This window comes from Ambystoma mexicanum, chromosome 12, assembly GCF_040938575.1.
Source record: "Ambystoma mexicanum isolate Mex_15411 chromosome 12, UKY_AmexF1_1, whole genome shotgun sequence".
Classification (NCBI taxonomy): Eukaryota; Metazoa; Chordata; class Amphibia; order Caudata; family Ambystomatidae; genus Ambystoma; species Ambystoma mexicanum.
The window spans coordinates 1,078,130,634-1,078,150,773 of NC_090936.1; positions in this window are offsets into that span (position 1 = coordinate 1,078,130,634).

Consider the following 20,140-nt stretch of genomic DNA (forward strand, 5'->3'; position numbering starts at 1 on the left):
TCTAGTATTCAGGAAATGGAAAAGAGTGACATAACCCATATTGATCTGAAATAATACTGTTCAAGATTAATATAAATGTAATAACATAACAATTCATTCAAGTGTCAACAATATTGATCATTAACAATAGTGATCAAGGTGTGTAAAGAAAATTGTAGTAATTCCCAAAAAATACAACAGTGATGAAATAAATGATGTATAATAGAAAACATTATGAAGATGAATGTTAAAAATTTGCAATTTCTGAAATAATAATGATTAATGGAAAAAAATAGCAATTTAGAAAAACAATATTGTGACATACAAATTCATATTGATATGAGATATAAAATATCAAGAAAAAAAAAATGATGGCATTACACCAGCAATGCGATAGTGATAAATATAACATAGATCAGAAATAATTGTAATCCATATGTATATAAACATTCAAACATATACAAATAAAGTATTAAAACAAAATAAAAGTAACACCATTTCAAATCATAAGAAATAACCTGACAAATAATGAATAACTAATCAACATTGTGCTACATTAGGCATACAGTTTAACTCACAATAAAATTACAAAAAAACATTGTAAAGTGTAGTAAGTATGATGCATATTTTCTTTTTTTTAAAACCTTTATTTATAAGAAAGTCATAGAGCAAGCAGTTTACAAGGTCAACCACGTATAGGTACTGCAATACAGACATTGGGGGTCATTACGACACTGGCGTTAAGGGTTTAACGGCGCCGTAAAAGGTGTCGGTGCCGTTAAACCCTTAACGCCTGATTACGAGGTCCCTTTGCGGGACCCAACCTTAACGGCTGGTTTTACCAGCCGTTAAAGTAGGGTGCCGCAAAGGGACCTCGGTGCTAATTACGGTACCGCAATTTGAGGTACCGTACTTAGTGCCTTCCCCAGTCCCATTGAGCCCTATGGGGCGAAAATGGGAATGGGGAAGGGCCATGGTGAAATGGGGAAACACCGCTTCGCCAACCTTGGAATGGGGCGGTATTTCCCCATTCCACCATGGCGGACTCGTTACAACACCGGCACCAACCATGGTGCTAATAGCGCCATGGTTTAACGCCGGGGTTGTAATGAGGGCCATTGTGTTTTATTGTAAGAGCATATAGGAGTGCAGCACAAAGCAAGTGTTAATATAGCAACATAGCTCTGTACCATATAATTCGTCAGCCGGGGCCTGGGCCGGCACCTTCCCTCTCCTCCCCCAAGGGGGGCAGACAGTCAATGTCTGCCAAATGTCATCTGAGCGAGCCCCAGTTGTCCTTCCACACAAGTCTCCTCTCGGTCGTTTACACTAACCAGCGTACACAGCCATTACGCACTGTTAGGAGGATGCCTTGATTTCCAGTATTTCAGAATACATTTCTTAACTACTGCCCATGCAACATTAAACAGACGCCAAGATGTTACAGACATTTTCCCTGTGTCCCCCATTAAGTACATAATAAGCGAGAGGGATAGCGGGATATCCAGCATAATATCAAGAGTTGCCACCACCCAACTCCAGAACTCAAGAACAGGGGGCAAGCCCAGTACATTTGAAAGGAGTCCGCCTGGACACCTCTGTATTTCACACAGTTGGAACTAGTGTCTACGGAGAAGTGGGCCAGTTTAGCCGGCGTGTAATGTAAGTGATTTAGTACCTTAAATTGTATCAGATGGAGGCCAGAATTTGAGGAGACAGCCTTAGTCAATTGGCAGTATCTTTGTTATTGCTCATCCCCAATGAGGTACATAGGTCTCTCTCCCAAACACCCTCATACCATTGCATGACTGTATATGTGATTGTAGTAGACGGTATAATCTGGAACCCCCACAGCATACCCCATCCAAAGAAACCATTGAGCTAATACACACATGCATCTCCTGTTCAACTGGGAAAGGAAGGTCATTGCCCCGGAACTCTGCCTGGATATAATAACAATGCAGGATTCGGAGGGGACACCCACCCAAACGCTTAGAGAAAGCCTCCCAAGACACAAATCTCCCTTCAGGGAACATGTCACCCAGAGTCAGCTGCATCACTGGGTCCCAAGCTTTTTGTAGGTCCTCGTCAAATGTAGGAACAATGTCTGGAAAGTTCCAGAGCGGGGCAGCATTATGGTAGGGCGTCTGAATCTGCAACCTGCAAAATATTCTTGACCAGGCATTTACTGTGGTTCTAACAGGGTCAATCTATGTATCAGTCGCAGAATATTACCAACCTGAGGTTGGTGGGGCATCCCCCGTAGCGCTCCAGCAGCAGGTGTGCCAGCATTGTAGCAGTATCGTACCAGTATGCAGAAAAATGGGCCTCGGACGCCAGATAATAAAGCACAAAGTCTGGTGCCACAAGGCCGCCACGCTCCTATGGTTCGGTTATCTTGTCCCAACAGATCCTAGCAACCCCACCTCCCCAGATAAATCTCGAAAGCCAGCATCCGCTCCTTAGTGAAAAAGGCACATCCCGGCCAGATGGGAACATTAAAAATAAATAATAAAGTAACTTAGGGAGAACCACCATCTTAAGTAATGATATCCGCACATATAGGAAAAGTGCTAGCTAGGATCACAGAACAAGTTTAGCAGCCAGTAGCTGTAAGTAGAATTTGCGATTCTGTGCATACAGCGTTTGTTGGTCCCTGGTTACCACAATCCCAAGAGCCAAAACATCAGAGGTGCCCATCGAACACCCCTCCCCCCAAAGATCAGCAGACTGCTTAGTGGAAGGTGTTAAAGGAAACAGTCTGATTTATTGTTGTTTATCTTATACCTTGAATATTGTGCAAACCTGTTAACATGCTGCATAATTCCATCCAAGTTGTGTTCAGGATCGCTGACAAAGTGCAATGCATTGTCTGCATACAACGAAATCGCCTGAGCTGGTCCCACAATATTTATCCCCGTATGAGCGTGAGTGTACTGCACCATTGCTGCCAGTGGTTCAATTGTGAGTGCAAATAACTAGGGGGAGAGCAGGAAACCTTGTCTAGTGCCACGCCTCAATGGAAATGGGGCAGAAAGAATATTGTTGGTGCGTATCCTGGCCAATGGGTTAGAGTACAGCAACTTGACATGTTGCACAAAGGCAACGTGGTGGCAAAGTGTAGCAGTCTTCTGCAGAAGGTGGATGTGTGTTTGCTCTCCTCTGTGTTGGTGCATGGTAATTGGATGGACCTTGACTCCTCCTTGCTTTCATCTGCAACCTACAAAATCTTAGGGGACCCGCGAAGCAGCCGCCAAGTGGTGGCAAAGTGTAGCGGTCTGCGACAGAGGCTGGACGTCTGTTTGGTTTCCTCTGGGTTGGTGCTTGGAGATTGGACAGACTTTGACTCCTCCTTGCTTTCATCTGCAACCTACAAAATCTTGCGGGACCCGCAAAGCGGCCTCAAAGTGGTGGCAAAGTGTAGCTGTCTGCAGAAGAAGTTGGACGTGTGTTTGCTCTTGTCTAGTGGTGCTTTTAGATTGGACGTTCTTTGACTCCTCCTTGCTTTCATCTGCAACCTACAAAATCTAGCGGGACCTGCAAAGCGGCTGAAAAGTGGTGGCAAAGTGTTGCGGTCAGCGATCGAAGGAAGAGGACACCGGCACACACAAGCACAGCAAAAGCTCGGAATGAGTATGAGCCTCTTTTGTACTTTGCACTACTTCTGGGCAGATTATTGATTAACAACAATCTACAAACAATCTAATGCTCGGGCTGGAACATTACTGTTACTGCTATATTACTGTTTCGGATAAAATGGCCCCTATTCAAAATAAGACTATTGATACAAAGGTCAGCAGTGTTAACGGTAGTGGGGGCATGGGATGGCTGTTCAACCCAAATCGAACAGCCGTCCTCTCTTGTTCAGAAGATCTGGTCTGAGGAGTCACATGAACTCAAATTCTCCACTGACAATAAACAAGATCAAGTTGGAGGCCCACACGGAGGCCCAGATGTTGCTTGATGGGCCAGACCAACCGGTTTCAGCAATTGTGTGTCAATTCAGGAAGACGCAACAGTTGCGGACCTCACCACCAACCTAGCAGGCAGAGTACAACAACAAGTGGGGAGGGCCACTTTCAGAAAGAGAGTGGGGTCACGGCCCAAAGATGATGCATTACCTCCAATCTGCCACAAACCCTCAAAGTGAAACTTTGGCTCTCCAATAAAAGGGCAACTGATCAGAGATTTTAAAAAGAAATCAGTTTCAAGCACAGAATCCAGACTTGCAGTAAGATCAAAAGCTACCGCAATAGTGGATGACTCGCATGTAAATGATCTCAGTTTAATTGACTTTGCAAATTTAATAGTGCTCGACGTTGCTCCCCTCCCCAACAAGCAAGAGTGATACAGCTATCCTGCAACACTTCGGTCTTTGGTTCTCTGCCAGATTTGGTGAACCTCTTGGACAAATCTATTGCTGGCCAACATTCAGCAAAGTCTCAAATAAACCAATCAATTAGTGGGCATTCTGGGCTACACCATACACTATTTGAGGAGGATTAGCGAATACGACTTCCCTCACCAACAATTTCAGCCTTAAACGTGGTGTTAAGTGTATTTGTGGCATTGTACGATAAGTGAATGAGGGGGTGAGGGGCCATTCAAGCTATCTAGATGCCATTGCACGTAATTTGGACATCATGGGGAGAAATTATATGCCCAGCCCGACAGCTTCCCCACTGTTACATTTGGAAACGCTGCATAACTTTCCTGAGCCCATTATTATTGAGTCATTTCACAAAGCAACGGACACAACTCCTGCAGTTAGGGCACTGCTGTAATGTACAGGGAAAACGATTGATTCGGGGGCCCCACCTCAGCAGGAAGTAAATGAGCCAGTAGAAGAGCATTAAAACAGCATTGATGCCCAACATCCGAAGTACCGCAGGTCCCATGTAATTGGGGAAAAAAATCAAAAGCGACTAAAAAAGGAACTAAGTTTCCTCAAGGAAATATCTAAGAAATCTGTCTACAACATAGTCACTCTTTGGCCACTCATTTGCAGAAGAATCAAAAGGGGCTGGCAAAAACTGCGGAGTAATGGAGGTGGAGGCCCCACATTTGAAAGCTACAGTATCTGAATATAAAAAGAGTGAGGCGAAAATTGACTCTATGCGATTGATGGGAAGCAAAGATAAGAGTGCCAAGAAGAACGTGGGAATTCAGTTTGATATACCAGTTTCCCTAAGTACCTGTGGGAGTACTTAGGGAGTACTCCCACGGGTAACAACTCCCAAAAAGTGAAATGGTTGCAATCTTCCAACAAGACCGAGCAGGCATATCAGCGGTGGAAATAAAACAAAGAGAGGAGGTTAAGTTGAATGGATGGAAGAACTGGCTACAAAGGTCTGCCCAGAACAACTACATATATAGGACCGGGAGCATTTAAGGTGCCAGCATCTAACTATAAGGAAGGCCCAGCTGGAAGAATAGTTGTTGATTAATGGGAAATGCTGAAAAGTAATCCCAAAATGGTGGATGCAGGGGAACACACCTCCTTCAGGTCAAACAACTGTAAAGCAAATGTAGATCTGGATTAACTGTTTGGGAAATTGTACTGGCCAGGAAATCAAATAGAGGCACCGAGTAGAAATCAGATCACGGAGGCGCCCTCAAATGAAGAGTCAGACTGGAAAGGAGAGAGAACAATTCTGACTAGAAATCTTGTTGGTCCTCTTTGTGTTATTCCTGTTCAACAAGATGGTCCAAACGGCTTTGATCATATGCGGTATGCCCCCACATTGCAGCAAGTGATCCTGCCGCATGACAGGCAGTGTGGATGCTGTGCTTGGAACTCGAACTTGGATGAATTGAAAGTAGTTATGTTGTGTGTTCTGAACTGCGGGTGGATGTTTGTCTAAACAGACCCAATGTGTTGACCATCTTCTCAGAAATTACGACATTGAGATTAATCTCTTCTTTTGACATAGATAGGATGCATTTTCCCACTCTATCATTGTCGAATGTGTGTGTAATTTATATTAATTCCCACCTGGTTATGGGGTTGATACCAGCAGAAGCAGCCAAATTCAATGCATTTGGGTTTAAATTAAAAAGCTCAGGAAGTTTGAATATTGGTATGAATGTGAAGATCGTCCGCTCAGAGATAGAGGGTATAGGTGGGCTCTGCTATTGTTAAATTCTTTCATTATTTCTATAATTTCTTGAACCTTTCTTGTTGATAATGTTTCCAAACAAATATGTGGCTATATGCAGAGCTTCCAGGTCGAAAAATAACCCAATGACACAAGAGTTATATATAATCTGCATTAATCAAAAAACAGAGTGGGATCCACCCTGTATGACTCGAGCTCTCTCCTTGCTCCCAGAGGGGACTAAATTCGTTACCAATAGTTCTGTTTCAAAGTTATATGTGAATGTTTTTTTTTAGATATAATTCTATTCAATCATATCTTCCTTCTTCTTTCATCCAATGATTTAAATTTGTGCTTCAAATGACTCCACTGAGTCCTTTATAAAAATATATTATTGTGTTTAATTCACACAATGAGTCAAATGGAGAAATACAATTTTTCTTCCTCAAAGTACAATCAATGCCAATGCATTTTGGTGCAGTGCACCTTCATCAGGGCTTTTTAACAAACAAAAATCACATCATTCATTTGTATCGCAAATATACATACACGTTTATGAATACATACCAATTCATGTCCATCATGCCATAGTGTTGTTAGAGGTAGGAAAAAAGCAAATGCAAAACTTCCATTACTTCTGCTATCATTTAAACCATAGCTACAATCGCTTTCTACATTTGCTCAGTTCACATACCTGAGCCTGTACCAAATAGAATCCCTCTCGCCATAGATCGTAACACGTGTGAGTGACGATCATTCCTGCAAGCGTAAGAAATATCGCTTTCAGTCATCTACCGTACCCCTATTATCATTGGAATTTTGTCCGTGTTGTGAGCTGCTTACCTTCACAGCGTGTCAGTTTCAGCGTCGCAATTTCCGCACTGCTGCAGGCCTCGCACGCGAAAGTTAGTTGTATTTAAGTGTTGTCATGGCAATCCAGCTGGCGTCGTCGTTGAATAAATGGGCAAAAGCTTCTGGGGCCTGAGGCCCAAGCAGGATTAGAAACAATGTTTTAAAGAGTGACCCGAACACTTGTTCTAGTGTCGTCTCCTTTCTGTTCAAAAGTATAATGGACAGTGGGCTGCTCCCTTAGACATGGAAGTCATCTTATATTGTGCCTATCTATAAGAAAGGCAATAAATGGGACCCAAGGAACTATAGTACAATCTCCCTGCTGGACGTAGAAAGCAAGGGAGAGGTGCCACATCATCTTGAGGATTGGTCATCGACAACAGGGAGGCTGGACCAATTGCAAACAGGCTTTCGATGTGGACATTCAACCAACATTAGCGGAGCCATAGTAAGGGAGTTACAGGAAAGGACAAGGGGCACGCAGAACCTTAATGTTTACGTTTCCTTGATAGACCAATCTGCAGCAGATGATCGGGTCGATCGCCGTAGACTATGGTCCAAAACGGCAGCAATGGGGAATCCCACAAGGGCTCTTGAGGTTGATCGTTGCTCTGCATGAGGGGTCAAGAATATATGTCCGCTTGAAGCAAGCTGTAGAACTTTCTCGTAGAATAGGCACTGATATAGGAGTGAGGCAGGGAGGCACTCTGGCTCCCTGTCTCTTTAACCTATATGTATCAGATATAGGAGAGACTTTAAAGTTGACAGCCCTGATTCTACCTCGGCTGGGCTCACAAAAAATCGTCTTTGTGTCATATGCCCACAATATGCCTTACTATAAACCCTGCTAAGACCAAACTCCTGGAGTTATCGAGTGTCATCAAACATGGCCCAAGACAGGTGGAAGTGTGATGAACACCTGGTGGGAGGTGTAGAAAGTATAAAGTTTCTCGGTTTTTATTTTTCCGCAAAGGCCTTATTGAGGGACACATACGTTTTATTGATCCTTAAAGCAAAGAATTTAACTAACCAGCTGATTCAAATCGATCAGAAATATGGAAGGTGTTCAATAAAGAATAGCGTCCAATTTTATGAAGGGAAGGTGGTACCCAAGTTGTTATACGATTTGGAACTTTGGCCGGATAAGACTCACGCCTGGTTAGATGTAATAGAGGGGAAGATGTGGTGAAGAATATTGAGGGTGCCCAGCAAACTCCTAGTGGCGGCCATGAGTTATGAGCTTGGTCTCCTCTCTCTAAAGGTCCAAGTTCAATTGCAGAGTCTTTCTTTATGCCAGAAAATACAATCTGCCAATTCCAATAATCTGTATATGGTAGCAATATTGGCTCTATAAGGGAGGGAGAATCTAATTCTCAATTCCAAGACATACCTGGGAAAGTTGAGAGCCAACTGTGAAAATTTGAAGGCTCTATACAAGCAGGACTGGTTGAATAATGTCGATTTATTTCAGGGATACTTTTCTTTGAAACAACTTTCGCACCCACATTAGCCATTGGGCGTGATTGCACCATATTGGTCAATGTTCCTGAATAAACATTATTGTAATCTTATAATGCGCCTTAGGTGCAACTTTTTCCAACTAAATAGATACAGATAAGGCGAGGGCTTACAGACCCAACAGACCCGACCTGTAGACTTTGTAAGAGAATGGTGTCTGTGGAGTCTGTTGGGCACTTGATGTTAGAATGCTCAGCCCTGCATTCAAAAAGATTGCCATATTTGGAAAATAAAAGGGGGAACAGCAGAACCTTGGACCTGAAAGAAGTAGGGAAGAGACTATTGAACCCTATATGAAAGTCTGAGAGTTTGGCGGTAGCAGCCTTTGTGAAATCTTGGACTTTCTGAAGATTTAAATATGCCTTGTTAATACTAGGTAATTTACTGCTGTTTTAGTTTAAATGTGTAGTGTAGGAGGAGTTTTAAACAGGGTTTGTTTTTTCTTATACTGTTTTATTTTGAATTGTAAAGGTTTGTAGAAAACCAACTACAAATAATATTTATTTTATTTTACAAAAAAGAAATACGGGCCCAATCCTAATCGGCTGAGAACCTACACAAAGACACCGAATTGAAGGCTTTCTCCGCATCTAGTGATGCTTACACGACCATGGCCTGTGGATTTATTTGTGGCAGCACACAAAACAGCAGTCGCAAGTTCAGGGCCATGGACCTGGTGGGGATAAAGCCAGTCTGATCTCGGTGGAACACCTGAGGCATTTATAGAAGGCGTGAAGCCAGGACTTTGGTGAAAACCTTAATATCTGTATTAATCAATCACAGCGGGCTATGCGAGGCCGCATTGTGAAAGGGTATGTGGGGCCTCAACAATACAGTTGTGCAGTAGCCCCTGCAGCATTCAAAGTGCCAAATAGGATTACCAAAATAAATGATCTCAGGCCCAAATAACTGAACAGACTCAAAGAATATGACAAAATCTTACTTTATTATCAGTTCAATAATGCAGGGAAACATGGCGAACAAACGATTGTAGCTCACACACTCTCAACGCATTTCAATGACGCAAAACGTTTTATACCTCGATGTACGTCAGCTATGATGTCATCCTTTGTGGCAAACAGTAAAACCTACTGGGTGCAGGGATTGGTTAAGGGAATGTATATACCTATAGTTTATATATGTGTTACTATCATCACTGTCTGCCCCTTATCTGGTAGGCACGCCTTGAACAACATATAACTATGTAAAATACTGATAATCACATAACAACAGCAATGGATAGGTTTCTGCAACAATGTACAGTCCACCATTACATTGGCCCTCATAACTGGTTGGCACTCTCTTCCAACCTTTGACATACGTATCGTTAGCAGCATGTAAGTAACGAATCCCAGGTGCAATGGAACAATGTCAGACAACTTCCCCCCTTAGCTAATTAGCCCACCATCTCTCATCGGTAAGGGCCTAATCCAAGGCTTCTTCTATGTAGTTGACCTTGCTGACTGTTCTCTTCCTTGGAGCTTTAAAGGGAGTGAAAGTACATTGCTATCTTCGTCTGGAGCTTTATGAATAGGCCTTGTCAAATTGTCTTATACCACGTGTGAGGAGACGGTGATTTTGCCCATCTGTCCTTTTATTTAGTGCTATTTCATTCAATTATATTGGGTGCTATTTGTTAGGTAACATTTTGTAAAGTCCAACTGGTGTGGGACTTCACAAGACCTATCTCTTGGAATTAGGCAGACCCAACTCTTAAAATAGGCCTGTACTACACAAGTTGGTAGAGTGACTGAGCAGCCAGGCTTATTTTAGGATGGGTAATGTGAGCCGTAGAGTGGCACAATGAAATCAGTAAACACAAGGCACCAAGTAATCACTTACACACTTAAAGTAATATTAAATTATGTAGAACACACTTTCAACTGGTTCAACAGTTAGTTTCTCCCAGAGGGATGTACTCAGTCTTTTATCCCAGCAATAATAGTGTCAACAATTAAAACATGTAAGCGAACAAGTACAGCCAAAGCCAATAGGGTTCTGAAGCGGAGCCTTTGGTAAACCACAACAGCCAAAGCGAATGGGACAGTTCCAGTTATGGTGCAGCTTTCCTTAGAAGAATGTTATCAAACAGTCAGGAGTTCTTTGAAAAATCACTGGAGCTCAAGGGGAGCCTACTTGATGGAGCACAAGCTGGAAGGCCTTCAAAGGTGAGTTGAGGTCAACTCCAAAGGGCTTAAAATAGTACTTCCCATGCAAGGGAACACTACAAATGGCAAAAGGTACTTATACCCAAGCCCCACAGTACCTGAGAATTGAGGAACAGGTTTCAGCTGGATACCTTGCTGATGCAGTGATGCAGATCCTTGTTCCTGATCCTTGGTTGTGGTAATGAAAGGGTGGATGTCCGGCGGGCTTCCGTGGCGGTACTCTGGAGAGGGACTCAGCAGCAATGGATTCCACATGATAAAGCAGCTCATTGAGCTTGTGGTGCCTTTTTTCAGTGCCAAAGATAAATGAATAGCTCTGGTTGGAGTTATCGCTGTCCCTCAGTCCTCAACTCTGGTGAGGGGACTCTGGATCAACATTGCCTATGTCTGGAGGTCCTTGAAGGTGCCCACAAAGTTTTGGCTGGATTTGTTCTCGGTAAGATGATGCAGTTGATAATGTTCATAGGTCCCTGGGCATTGGAATTCTGCAGGTTAGGAAAGTTGCAGCAAGTGGGGGGATGCGCCAAAATGAAGCAGGTCTTTAGTCTTGTTGGTCTCACTAGCCCAAGGGAGATAGTCACCCTGAACGGATCTTCCCCGTCAGAACGAAAGCGGGGTCAGCACAGCTGCAAGGCTTCACTGGTCCTTTTGCAGTCCTGGAAGGTGTGGCTGGCATCTCTGCTCATCCTCTTCATCGGATACAATGTTCCAGTGGCCGACTCTGCCTGTTGTCCCAAAAGCCTCTCTTTTTATGAGAAATCCCATTCATTCAGAGCCCTACAGCGGTCATATCACACAGGCAGGGGTCGTCCTCAGGGACAGCCACCCGCCCAGTTGGAATTGGTTTCAGTCAGGCATGCCTACAAATAAAGGTCAGTGAGGTTTCAGGCTCCACCCTCACTTCCTACCTTCTCAAACACACTGGAGCCTGGGCGGGTTTCAGAGCTGAAGCCTGCCAAAGGCAAAACACACAAAGGACTCGACCCTAGGTTAAACAACAGAGTAAAGGTCCATAAGCAAATAACAAACAAAAAGAAATGGTGAAAAAAGAAGATAGGGGCCATTTTGGAAAAATTATTACCCATGGGTGCTGAGCTGCAGCTGAGAAATCAGCATGCTAGTGACCTCTACAAAAGGCAGTAAAAATGAACCACTGCCACCAGCCATTCAAGTTAGTTAGTGTAACAAAAGGTTCATGAGAAGTGGGATAAGGAGTTACAATGTTTCCCCTAGCACTCCACATATGGTGGTGTTTGCTGGCCCCACAAAAGGAAAATGTAAGTAAGATAAAAGCAATCTCACTATTCATGGGAATGGTAGTTCACCCAAGAAAATAAATGTATTTAAACATTAAGAGAAGTCCAAGGGTCTTCTCAGTGGCACCACACAGAGGGTGTTGTGTGTCACTATGCAAAATACAGATGTCTATAGAGTTTACCAGACTCCATTAAACAGTTAAAAATCCAAGTCAGAGAAAATTACATGAGTGAGTGACAAAAAGTACCACTCACTCAGGAGGTTAAAAATAAAAAAAGATCACAGATTCTAGTAAAAGAGCTGAGGGTCTCTGAGGTTAAAGGGAATTACCACAGAAACTGAACATTCTTCCTGACACTATCACCATCCTTGGCCTCTGGAGACTTGGATGCTCCATCTTGCATATGCTTTCTGCATCTTTGTTTGTTCAATACTTGGCACTCACAGTTAGTCACTCCTTTGCATAATCTAATATAAATATGTCTTACGTACAAGGCTTATCGCTGTTCACTCCTTTTGGGCCTTGCAGTTATTTCTTGCTGCAGCATCCTTGGTTGTGAGCCAAGCAAATCGCCTTTGTTCTTGCACAAATCGGTATTCCAGAACCTGTCAGCTCTGCAGCCTTTGTTTCGCTTCTCGAGGCTTCCTCTTTACTACTATACGATGCCGACGTCCATTTTCTCAACATTGCTGGTTTGCTTGCATTATATTTCCTACTTAGCAAGCTTCTAAATTGTCTTCCTACCTTGCAATTCTGCAAATATACATCTACTGCATCTCTTGTTACTTATCTTCTAAGTGTATATGGTTTTCTTCATATTTACATATATATATTTACCTCATCACTTTAGCCGTATCTTCATTCTCTAAAAATCCATACATCAGGTTTAGTGCACCCATGTATCTTCTCTTCTTCATGACGTCACTTCACACCTGTCAGACTTTACTTTATCTTCTACGTCCATTTGTGTCTGCAGGCTTATGTCTACAACATCAGTGCAGGGATACATTTGATACGGTTGTCTGAGTGTGTATTGTCTCTCATACCTTTGATGTGGTATTGGGATGATACCCCAGAGGGAGCCTGGGGCCTCCTTCTGGTTCGGCTGGGGCCTCCATCTGGAACAGCCTCTCTGCCTCTCTGAAACTTGAGGAGAACCATCTCCGGTTCCGGAAGCACCTCAAGACCTTCCTCTTTGCTTCTGCCTTCTCTCTTCCTCTCTCCTGCTGATTTCCTGTCTGATACTGCACTGGTCACCTGACTACCCACTGATTTTGAGCCCAGGTCCCTACCCGCCAAGTTGCACCCCTGCACTGTCACCCGACAACCCTTGCACTTGGGTCTGTACAGTCCCCCTACCTGCACTTTTGGACACCTGCTGTCTGCACTTACCCTTGCACCTGGCCGCACTTCTTGTTATTGTTTTGATCCCATGTACAGTACTGCCCCCTCTCCTTTCCCCTGGCACTTTTCCCCTTCCCTCTTCCCTGCACTTGCGCAATCACAATGTCAATTGGCCTAGTAAGATCATTGGGCCTCATTACGAGTCCGGCGGTAACCGCGGCGGTAAAAACGCCTGGTTACCGCCGGACTCGTATTACCATTCCGCCTCCGTGATTCCCGGAGTTACCGGGGCATTACAACCCCGGTTTTCCGGGAATCACGGAGGCGGAATGGTGTAAATCCCCATTCCCATTGAGTCCTATGGGACTCAATGGGAATCGGGATCATAGAAACACCGGCAGCATCTCGTAATGCTGCCGGTGTTTCCTCGTCCGCCTGCATGTGGGAGGTGTTAAACCCGCCAGGTCAGACCTGGCGGGAACATCACCTCCCGCCAGCAGGGGTCGGGATCAGGCGGTCCGGAAACAACGGTGGCGGCGGGTTTACCGCCACCGTTATTTCCGGACCGCCAGGGTCGTAATGAGGCCCATTGGGCCTCATTACGAGTCCGGCGTTAACCGAGGCGGTAAAACCGCCTGGTTAACACCGGACGCGTATTACCATTCCGCCTCCGTGATTCCCGGAATTACCAGGGCATTACAACCCCGGTTTTCCGGGAATCACGGAGGCGGAATGGTGTAAATCCCCATTCCCATTGAGTCCTATGGGACTCGATGGAAATGGGGATCATGGAAACACCGGCAGCATCTCGTAATGCTGCCGGTGTTTCCTCGTCCGCCTGCATGCGGGAGGTGTTAAACCCGCCAGGACAGACCTGGCGGGAACATCACCTCCCGCCTGCAGGGGTCGGGATAAGGCGATCCGGAAACAACGGTGGCGGCGGGTTTACCGCCACCGTTATTTCCGGACCGCCAGGGTCATAATGAGGCCCATTGTCTCTGTCCTCCCTCTGAACCCCCTTCCTTGCTTTGTCGCGCTTTGAAACAATTGTGTATAGGCGCGTTACAAATGCCATATCATATTATACCAGGTGTCATGCACAGTGTTCTCTTCCTGTTCCACCAATATGACATTTGCCTCTCTACACAGTTATAACCGTTTTGTGCATGGATCGAGGGAGCACCCCACTGCAAGAGATTCTTCCCGAACCCGCAACAGTCTGGGGGCCAACTCTTGGTGGAAGGTTTCATAGAGTTCAATCCCTAATCCATCTGCTTCCGGCCCTTTTCAGGTTCACTGCCTCGACTATTTCATCAGTCGTTATGGGCTGTTCCAAGGCAAGGACAGCCTCAGCTGGTAATGTCGACAGACGAATGTCAGCCAAATTCCGGTAGGCATCCTCCCCCAACAAAGTGTCGTAATTAGAGTATAGGGTAGAGTAGAAGTCAAAGAATGTGTCACTAATATCAACGTCAAGAATTTGCATCCCCCTATCCGCCCCCTGTATACTTGCAAAAGGCAGATGAAAAAAAACTCTCACTCCAGGCCAATCTGGCTAATAGCTGGCTTGACTTATCACCCTCCCCATATCTTCGGCTCTTGCTGGATCAGCAATGTGTAAAATCTCCCGATCAGCCAGGGCATAGAACTTCACCCGTAATTCTTGGATCAGCCCTAGGTTTGGCATAGTCTGTGAACCCTGTGTACATTTTCCAATACCTTTAGCTGACACTACACCTCACCCAATTCCCACCTTACAGCCCAGCGGTCACCCATGGATGTGGACAAAAGCACCCCCTTAACCCATACTTTCACCACCTCCCACATTGTAGATTGTAGCTTCACTGATCCCTCATTCATCGCAAAGAATGCAACTATGTCGGTATGTAGTGTTTCAACAATTTTCTCGTCTCAGAGCATAGCCAGAACTATTCTCCAGAGGGAATGTGGTTTGGGGGCATCCAGTAGCAACAGTGACAGAATCACGGGAAGTGGTCGGTCAGTGTCCGCGAGAAGATTCTGCAATCCTATGCCATCGATAGTAATGCAGGGGTCATCAACCAAAAGTCTATATGTGACCCAGAATCTGAGGAGTGATAGGTGTATTCCATTTGGTACGGATGCATTTGACACCATATATCTGTCAGCGGTAAGTACAACATTTGTTGGTTTAGTGTTTGAGCAGCCCTACTTAAAGATTGGGGTACATCCAATGCTCTGTCCATTTGGACATCCACGATAGTATTGAAGTCTCCACCCCAAGTTATCATTGTTGATAGCACACAATTCATCAGATATATGTTGATAGAACTCGGGGTCATCTACATTAGGACCATAAGTGTTTTTAAGTATGATCTGGTATTCTGCCAGTGTCCCCAGAGCAAGACTTAACAACCCAGGGGATCAACCTTGCTCCTGGAAACTCTGAACCCCAGGGAGTGATGAAATAATGTGAGGGCCATCCTGGATTGTGTGAAATAGTCAGAGTAAATCCACAGAGGGCCATGCCAGTGTACAAACGTCTCATGAACAATCCCCTTTGCATGAGTCTCCTGCAACATGATTATCTTGGGGACATGTCTCTCAATATAGGGGTGGATCTTTCGGGCTTTGACAGGAGTATTCATCTCCCGAATGTTCCACTTTAAGAAGTAGAGGGAAAGCCCTTGCTCATCTTCCACACCACATGCCATTTCCAAGTTCTTGCATAAAAGCTCCCCAGACCTGCAGCAATGACCCATTCCATGTGCCCCAAACATGACTGTCAAACATTTTAACATTAGAAATTGTCCCTGAACTCCCCCACCTCCCACCCTCACCATCCACCTCAACCTGATAGTTTACTCCTCATGGAGCACACTGCAAATGCCAACTAACACAACAGGTGTTAGATATATAGATATTAAGCATAGCATCCAGTCCAGTGCGACACATCAGTAAACAATAATAAGAAACTATAATGGTAGGCATCAGACAATTGCAAATATCATTTGTCAAATGCCAGTTGCATGACCGCCTCCGGCCAATCCTTCCAGCATGAATCAGGACCCAGGCCCACTGGAACGGCGATATATGCTGCAACCTCTTCCCTGGATTCAAATAAATGTGCCCTTCCCATGTGCTGTATGTGCAACTTGGCCGGGTACTTCAGGACATACTGGATCTGCTGTTCCCATAAGAGCCGTTTTACTTGATCAAAGGTTCTCCTCATCTCCTGGACCCCTCTGATAAATCTAGGTAAATGTGGATCTGCACAGAGTTGAATTGGAGTGTTCCCCTCTCTCTCGCCAAACGAAGGATTAGATCTTGATCACAATAATATAAAAGCATGGCGATAATAGTGCATGGAGGCACTCCAGGCTTCGGGACCGGGGCCAGCGACCGGTGGGCCCTTTCCACCAGGAACTGCCTCAAAAACTGCTCTTCGCCAAAAATAGAATTCAGGATGCCTTCAACAACGGCTCCATTGGACCTCGGATCGACTTCTCAGGAACCCCCACTATTCTGATATTTGTCCAGCCGCAGCGTGATTCAAGATCCTCACATTTTGAGTGTACCGCCAGGAGCTCCTTCTTGAGGGTCAGAAGATCCTGATTGTATCCCCACATTGTGTCATCCAAGCCGCCGAGTCGTGTCTCCACAGCTGTGATGCGCCCGCTCTGCTTGTCTAATTTCATTTTGAGGGAGTGGATGGTGGACACAATGTCATTCAGTTTGGAGTTAACTGATGCAAAGCCGACCTTCATTGCTGACATGGAAATATCTATGTTTGAAGCATTTGCGGGGCTCTCCACAGCCCTTACCATTGAGGCATCGCAGGTCGCATTATATATATGTGGGGTACTAGTGAAGGAGTCCATATGGCCCCACCTCCCCTTTCCACTGCCCCGAGTCATCCGGACCAGGAGTTGAGGCCGGGTAGGAGCAATTATCCCAACTCAAGGGCTACCGGTACCACCAGCAGTCAGCAGAATAAACCAGTGGTCCAAGGAGACCCACTAAAGCGCAAACCCACTGCAGGCACAGGTGTAGCCACCCCTAACAGTGTACACCAAGAGGTGTGTATGGAACAGAGCCAGTCGCCCACCCAGCAGGGAGGCCCACAGGCAGAATGTCTGTGCCACAGATATGTAATGAGCGTTAATCCTATCTAAGCCTCACAGGTAAACCAGTCTGTCCAATATGTGCAGTATTGCAGCCTAGGGTGTGCAGCAGTTGGAGCGGCAGCACCAGGGCCCCAAAGAAGCAAACTTGGGGGGCAAGAGCCCCACCTCCACCTCAGCTTAAATTGCCAGAGTGCACAAGTCCCTGATGTTGCGAAACACACACAATTCCGGCTGCAATGGCCCCGGCGCAGCCAGGAAGATGAGGATGCACTGCAGCCCGGGTGGATGACAGAGCCCCAGAGAGTTGCCAAGCCATAGAGAAATGCTGGGGCATGGTCTTGCCCCTTGGACCAACCTTCCATCACACACCACCAGACAAACAGGATTTGATGCCCCTTGAGCTCACCGCCAGCAGCTCCATGGGCAGCAGCCCTCTCCACAGATACATAGAAGGTGCAATAGTGAGTGAAAGAATGCGTCTCCGGCACAAGGGCTGTGGTGGCGCACAGGCCGCCCCCAGCAACTTTCACACAGAGGCCAATCCTTCAAAAACTGCCCCAGTTTCCAGCTAATGTCAAGGAGACTTCACGAGGCAGAGTCCAGGCCCATGTCACCATGCACCACATTTGGACCAGCATCTGGTCCCAGCATGGCTCTCCACCCGCGCCCCACAGAGTCGCTCCAACTCTGCTCCCCGGGCTGCTTGCAGGGTGCTGGGGGAAGCGGATATCAAGCAGCCTCAACAGCCGCAAGCAGTGTGGAGGCACAGAGGGTCAGGCAGGTCCATTCAACCCAGGGCAGCTGCCTTCACCAGTAAAGGGCCGGAGGCAGATATTGTCTGTCCTGCCACCACACCGGGCAGAGTGCCTTTCTCAGGTCCATAGGAAGATGATCATCCCATCTCAGGGCACGCCTGTGGAGCAGGGACTGGGATCAGGAGCAGGCTGCCCACCACTGCTCCCACTCCATAGGGGGCCAGCAAGATATTGCAGCCAGACACTGGGTCCTCAAGAAGCCCTCCAGCAGCAGGACTCTGCATGAGCCCGCTTCACTCTGCAGGACCAGCAGCTCAGGAGGCAAACACTGTCACATGGCTCAGCACAGGCGTCCCCCTACCAATTCCTCACTATGACCAGGCCTGCACACGGGTACTCAGTGGTGTAGTTCGTAGAGCAGCCTCACACACTACATAGGATATCCCGGGTGCTGACGGTTGGATAATTTCGATGCTCACCAGAATCTCTGCTGCCACCCTTAGCAGTACAGTAGCAGCTTTTTTTTCAGCCGCCATGTCGAAAAAGTTAAGATTTTGCCAGGTCCAGATAATGTAGGACACAGAGCTTCAACTTTAGGCCGCCATTCACATCGCTGATCAGCAGCAACCCCCGAGTTTTACATAATGTCTTTAAAACAATTACAATTAAAGTTTAATTATTTATGTTTCTGTTTACATAGTAAAAAAAAAAAACTATTGTAGTAAATGTGTATGTTTCATAATCAGTAGAATGCTTCTTTATCCTCACCAGACCCCCATCCACCCTTAATGAAAAACAAAGGGCCTTGCAGTGCCTAGCCTGCCTGCCCACTGAACCAAGAAAATGGCTTAACAAAAAATTAATAGCTCCCCATTCCAGCAGCTCCAATGCATTCTCTGGCTCTTCTTCCCCGCCATCTCTTGGCTCAGTCTGCCATTGCCCCTCTCCCTCTGTCTCCTCTGTTGTGCTGTACAGTGCGCATCCACAAACAAAATAAAATGAAATCAACATGTTTTGTCCAGGCCTCATTTAGCGCCCACAATCCACCTTCAAAAATGTTTGAAAAAGTAATACATGTTTGCCAATAATTAACTAATAACTCGCTGTGCACTGTGCACCATGTGCAAATCTAACATTCACTCCCTAACTTTCTCTGCACTCTTTATAGCCTTTTGTATCTTTCTCTCTGTTTATCTCGGTCTCACTCTTTCAGCCTCATTACACGTTTTGCTGTTCAGAAAAATGTCTGTTAATTCTGGCAACAGCAATTTTTCCAGAACGGCAAAACACACACCGCTGCCATGAGGAAAATCTCCTCGGATGCTTGGGTTGCACTGGTTGGGTTCTTCGACCTGTCTCTGGTTGTGGGCTTGTTATCGCCACTGTGATGAGGACGCTCTCCTCAGATGCTCAGGGTCTTTGACCCGTCTCTGGTGGTGTTGGGTGTCCTGACCCACGTTTGAGCTATCATGCTGCAACATTTGGTGCTGTGGGCTTAGAAAATCCAAGATGGCCAAAAAGCCCACATGTGCGCCAGAATCCAGGAGAACCACGCAGTTTGCGCGTCCATCAAAATGGTTGCCTAACTTGCCACACACCAGGGCGAGCATGATGGGCCAGGGTGCCATGAGTGGAATGGGTGCCAAAGGTAAAACAGCAGCGCCTGTTAGCTCAACAACGCTTTAAAATTACCTTTGGTTTCCCTGAATGCCAGCTCAAAATGCCTATTTCCAAACATTGCAACACATCCAAAAATCTCACTGAACACCAGCGGACATCTGGCAGAATGAAGTATGTGTGCATACAAAATCTGGGAAGATGAAAAGCCCAAAACAATGTTCATAACAAAACTGGCTGAGCTATGCATGTCAGCAGCCTAACTGAAACTGGATTAAAACCACCAAAATCGAAATGTTTAAATTAACTGAGTGACCTACTTTTGAGTGTCACATAGTTTGTAACTGTTAAAATGTCATAGTTTTGAACTTAGAATCAGCATTCTAGCTGCATATGTAAAAATTGTATTGACTTAAACTGGGGGACAAAAAGTGACATTTTATCT